The 6000-nt window shown below is 49.6% G+C and overlaps 1 protein-coding gene across 2 annotated transcripts in view; it reads left to right on the forward strand.

The window, feature by feature from the left end:
- The window catches only part of KLHDC8A (kelch domain containing 8A), a 210019-nt gene that overhangs the window by 72598 nt on the left and 131421 nt on the right, over positions 1-6000 (forward strand). The window lies entirely within an intron of this gene.

A 6000-nucleotide genomic window follows, 5' to 3' on the forward strand; every position in this document is an offset into this window, starting at 1 on the left:
CCTGTCAATCAAGTGAAGTGGGATGGGGAGAAGTTGGCCAAGAACGCCATTGGACTAGTCAAGTTTCTCCCTAAAGTCCCCGGCTGGCTTTTTAAACTATATTGTCTCTGAATTGCCGCAGTATTTTAGAGTACAACATACTGTACCAGGTGGCAATTGTGCAACCAGGCTCTGATTTGTGCTACCTGCGGTTCGGGCATGGCAAGAATCTAATAACAAGTTCCCTTTAAATTAAGCAATTTTTTTTTCAAGGCAAACAATGCCAAGTACTTAACACAGTAAAATATAGGCCTTGGGCGACAGTGCATCCTTAAAAATATGTGTGCATGAGCAAATTACAACATTAAAGTAACTGTTCAAGATTTTAAAAAATCTAGCTTAGGTAAGATGATGAAACACTCAGATGTTCAATCCCCTGGAATTCTAGTGCTGTTGCTTTAGTGGTTCCCGTCTGTCTCACTTTACTTTAGCAATGATATTAAATTCATCCATGTGACCGCTACAGCTAATCACTGGCTTTAGCAGTCTTATACTATATCTGCCACCATCACCACTGAGGCCAGTGATTGCCTGCGGCGTTCATCTGCATGTATGTCACATCATTGCTTCAGGGAAGTAAACAAATAATATAATGGGGGACCAGTGAAGCACTAGCACATTGATTTTTATTATTATTATTATTATTATTATATTCACTTCTTTGCTGTTAGATACATTTTTTTTAAATCTCAGACAATCTCATTAACGATAAATTGATGAGCAGTGGTTGGTTAGGAGGAAACACCTCCCTCCAAATTATAGGAAGATCAATACAAGAGACACAACATATTCATCAAGCATGTTGAAAAAAAGAGATGGAGCGCACATCCAATAATCACACGTTGATTTAATGCCGGTAGGCACAAATTTCCAAAACTAAACATGAGGTTCTTAGTTTAACATTCTGATCAGACTGTATGAAGCCCACTGCCACGTCACGGCAAACCTCTCAGTAGATCCCTATCTTTTTATAGTCTTAAAGGTGCGGCCCCATGCGCCAAGTACCGCTGCAGTGACAATGCACCAGCAGGACAGGCGACCTGATGCCTCACAGCACCCATATGCTGCAAGGCTGAGTCCCCATGACTCCAGGCCATACCTCCCTACAGGCACAAAACCACAGCAACAATGGCCGCCACACAGCGCCAACACCAAGGGAAAGGAGCAGTAGACTTTACACTCAGCTACATTTCCCTCTCTCACCCATAAAATAAAAGTACTGGTAATAAAGATTAAAGGGAACCTGTCAGCACGATCCACCCCCCCCCCTTCCAAAAAAAAAGTGTTTATATGGTTATGGTGCTGTGTGAAAGATAATATCTATCTATACCTTTCCTTATGCAATTTGTTTGCTCCTTGACTGAAAAGTTACTGGTTTGATTAGTATGCAAATTAGCCTTAAGTGCTCTGGGTGTGTCTAAGCACTTCCTAAGGCCAGTTTCACATGCCGCATATCTACGGTACCAGAAAAAACGGTACCGGAGATATCCATGTCCCGTGTGTCCGAATGTGTCATACGTGTGGCAACTGTGTGCCGCATCTGGATCACACGTACCGGCGCCGGGGAATCAGAGCAACCGGTAGCGCTGTTCCCAAGCGCCTCATGCTGAACACTGCCCTCATCATGGTTCCCTGCCGGCGCTGTGATTAGCATTAGCAAGGACTATGATGAGGGTAGTAGTAGTCTGCTCCTGATTTCCACCAGTAAAAATAATAATAAAATTCATGAACTCACCTCTCCTAGGTGTCCCCGCTGTATCCATGCGACCACTGCTGCCAAGGAGCCGGGGAGAATGAGCTGCTCTGGAGCTGTGCTCAGTGAGTGACAGGACACCGCTCCTGAGCTGCAGATCCAGAGTCGCTCATTCTCCCCTGCTCCTCGGCAGCAGCGGTCGCATGGATACAGCGGGGGACACCTAAGAGAGGTGAGTATATGGATTTTATTATTTTATTCTTATTTTTACAGGTGGACACCGGGAGCAGACTACTACTACCCTCATCATAGTCCCTGCTGGTGCTGATCTCAGCGCCGGCAGGGAACCAAGATGAGGGCAGTGTTCAGCACCGGCGCTTGGGAACAGCCCTAACTGTAGTGCTGATTCCCAGGCGCCGGTACGTGTCACACGGATGACACACGAATGTCATCCGTGTGGTACATTTTGCGGACCGCAAAAAAAACGACTGGAGCACACGGACACACGGTCCGTGGAAACACACTGAGATGTGTGTAGCCCCTTTCATTTGAATGGGTCTGCGTGTGTCAGTGTCTCTGGTACGTGTGGAAGCTGTCACCACTCATACCGGAGATACTGATGTGTGAAAGAGGCCTAAGGCTGTGTCTCATTGGCTCTATTATCTACACAACCCCACCTTCCTCTACTCAACGACTTTGTAGTTAAGCCAGTGAGCTGTCAGTGACACAGAAGGTTAGGCTGGGCATGGAATAGAGTCAGGGAGAATGAGGCATGGGAAGTGTTTTGACACTCCCAGTGCCCCCCATGTTGACTTTGCTGCATGCTCTTCACACTGTCACCCTCCCATACACTGTTTCCTCTCAATACTGACCCCTCACTCTGCTCTCACAGCATACTGGCCCCACACCCAAGCTGCCCCCCTCCATATTGTGCCCTTATACTGTTCCCCCCGTACACTGTCCCTTTTATATACTTTACCCCTGTTCACACTTTTTGCCCTATTCTGTGCCCTTACATTATCCCCCTCCCTCCCTCACTTATTTATACTCTACACTTCCCCAAAGTCCCTTGAACCTTCGGCTCCACTATGGAGCACTTACAATAGCACACCACATTTGTCGCCTCTGCAGTGCTGGAGTGATGTCAGCAGCTTAAAGAAGAGCTGACTCGCCCCCAGGGCCGTGGGGTACTCGGCAGCCAGGCCTCTGGTTGCCGCTATAGGGGATATCACGGTGGCTGGCCTGGTCCGTGACCCAGGGCGGTCAGTAAAAGGGGGAGATTATTATATGGGATTGGAAAGTTTGTGACGCCACCTATGGTGTCTGGTGAGGATCACCAGCGCTGCAACAGTCCTCTGAGGCAGATGTTAGGGCAGCTTGTGATGGGACGGCTCCCCACAGGTGGAGCAGGCCTCAGGGCAGTGTAGGTGAATGGTGGTTGCGCTGGGCGTTGTAGTGCAGGGAGGGAATGATGGTGCAGACGAAATAATTGAACAGAGGCGGTGCAGTGCAGTCATCCGAGATTTTACTCGCAGTTCTTAAGACACTTCACAGGTGCACTGTACAGGTAAAGGCCTCCCGCGTCGCGCTGCGGTCACCGGGCAGGGGTTCAATCCTTCCTCAGGCAACTTGGGAATACCTGGCAGAACCCCACTTTCTCATGTTTCTATTTTGACCGTCTTCACACTGGTCTTTCTCCCTCCTGCTCTGCGCTGCCCACTCTCAGTCCTGTTCGGGTACTCTGAAGTCCCTCCTGTCCGTCGGAGTTACACAGACTTGCTTGACCCTCAGGGGACTAGAATGCGGCTACGATCCCTCTGTCTTCTGACAGATGCGGGGTGTACGGGTGACGTCCTGCACGCGCCGTACCCCCTAGAATCCCTTCTTAAAACGGAGCCTGCTCCCTGTTCCCTCCTGGGCCTCCTGACTTGGCCCTTCTTGTGGAGCAGATCTCCTAATGAGACTCTGCTCCCGGACTGTTCTTCTGAACTGTCCTGAGCTGTTCTTCTGAACTGTCCCGAGCTGTTCTTCTGAACTGCTCCCTAGAACTGACCTGCCACCCTAAGATGGCTTCCCCTATTTATACTCCTACCAAAGTGCTCCCTCTAACTACTTCCTCCACCCACACCCACTACTGGTTCCCCCTACCTTTGGGTTCCCCCCCACTCCAGCCAGGGTCAGGGCTGAGCAGCTGCGCTTTGCATGTTGCCGCTCCAGCCGGCCTGGAGCAGTGTAGTGTTGGATGGGGGTGTTTTGGGGTTCCGTGCAGCACTCCCTCCTTACCTGAGAGAAGGGAGACACCACACCTCTGGGTGAGGTGCAGTACCTCTGTGGCGACTGAACCCTCAGGGGCGCCACATTCCCCCCTGGTAAAACACAGCATGTCCGCAGGCTGGAACAAAGCAAAACAGGGATATATTGACATGCAAAATTTTTAAGAATACATTCGCATATAAGAAAATAAAACATTCTTCCCTTTATGGGAGGCACATCACTTTAACGTTACAGGTTACATTTTTCAGAGACATCATAAAACCTTCTTAAATAACATTTTTCTTTTCAATAAGTGCAACTGGTAGCAGCATGAGGGACCCGTCCGCAAACCCTCAACGTAGGCCCTGGGCGTGACTGCAGGGCATAGGTGATCCTGGTGATGGACCACGTCTTCCGCCACGCCAAACGGGTTTTTCTTCTGAGGTCATCGTTGTTGTTATAAAACTAATAGGGTGCACTTTAAGAAGTGCTGAACTATTTACAACTTTAACGTCCGGCTGTTCACAGTCCCCAGCCTGTATACCCTGACGAGTAACCATGTAAATGCACACTATTTTCAACTTTCACACTCAAAACCTTATTTTCAACTGTACCCTTACGGGCAACTATATAAGTAATGTTCAGTCCCTCTTGCTGGATCAATAGTGGGGACCCCGCCTGGGGTACTCTTCATTCTTCCCTGACCCAGCCGGGTCATGAGGGATGTCCTGCAGGGGTGTGTCCTCGCATGCTTCCATCCTGGCTGCCGGGTGTGGTTTGGCCAGACTGAATAAGGCCACACCTTGTCTCCATTCCTTCTCTCCGCCTCCTCTCTTCTTCCGGGGGCGGCCCCATGGCGATCTGCTGTCGGTCACTCCCTGTGACGGCCTCCCTGCCTTGACGGACACATCTACCAGACAGTCACTGTTGCAAGGGGCAGGGTATGCTTTTGGCGCCATTCTGGGACCCAGCCCACGATGGGAGGTACCATATTGTTGTCTTTGATCATGCACATAATGGTGCCCGTTCTTCTGGGGCGAGTGCCACATTCAGTAACATAACACAGTTCTTTAGGCACACTTCACCCGCCGATAAGGGACTGGTCACGTATCCTGTTCGTGACGCCAGAGCTGACGCGCCCCCAGGGCCGTGGGGTACTTGGCAGCCGGGCCTCTGGTTGCCGCTATAGGGGATATCACGGTGGCTGGCCCGGTCTATGACCCAGGGCGGTCAGTAAAAGGGGGAGATTATTATATGGGCTTGGAAAGTTCGTGATGCCATCTGTGGTGTCTGGTGAGGATCACCAGCACTGCAACAGTCCTCTGAGGCAGATGTTAGGGCAGCTTGTGATGGGACGGCTCCCCACAGGTGGAGCAGGCCTCAGGGCAGTGTAGGTGAATGGTGGTTGCGCTGGGCGTTGTAGTGCAGGGAGGGAATGATGGCGCGGACGAAGTAATTGGACAGAGGCGGTGCAGTGCAGTCATCCGAGATTTTACTCACAGTTCTTAAGACACTTCACAGGTGCACTGTATGTTAGAACTCTCCTGTTAGTTTTTTTCTATTTTTTTGTCACGTGACCTGCTGCCTATTTATTCCAGCTCCGCCCTTCTGGCTTTGCTGGACTTCAGTGTTACTTTGACTCTTAATCTAGCCAGGTGCTTTGTACCTATCTCTATAGTTTGCTTGGTCCTTGGACCTCTAAGTATTTTTGTCTGTTTGTCTTTTTGCTCCGCTACAACTTCGGCTATGAGGTGTCCAATTTTGTCCCGGTCCTTAGTACTTTTAGGGACCCCTTCCTTATATCTATAGGTCTGCGTTCAGACTAGTTGTGGACGAAGGCGGGTCTGTTCACAAAGAACAGGTTGCCCGCTGCATCGTAGGGAATCAGTTAGTCCTATTGTAGGGACAGTTTTCCTATCTTTCCTTAGTTCTTGTAGCAGATCATAACAGTAAGTCCTGCCCAAAATCAAAAAAAAAAAAAAATCCTAAGGAACGAGATCCGGAGATCAGCATGG

The sequence above is a fragment of the Phyllobates terribilis genome, unplaced genomic scaffold (genome assembly GCF_046119375.1).
Source record: "Phyllobates terribilis strain yellow unplaced genomic scaffold, ASM4611937v1 Scaffold_2__4_contigs__length_985480577, whole genome shotgun sequence".
NCBI classification, from domain to species: Eukaryota; Metazoa; Chordata; class Amphibia; order Anura; family Dendrobatidae; genus Phyllobates; species Phyllobates terribilis.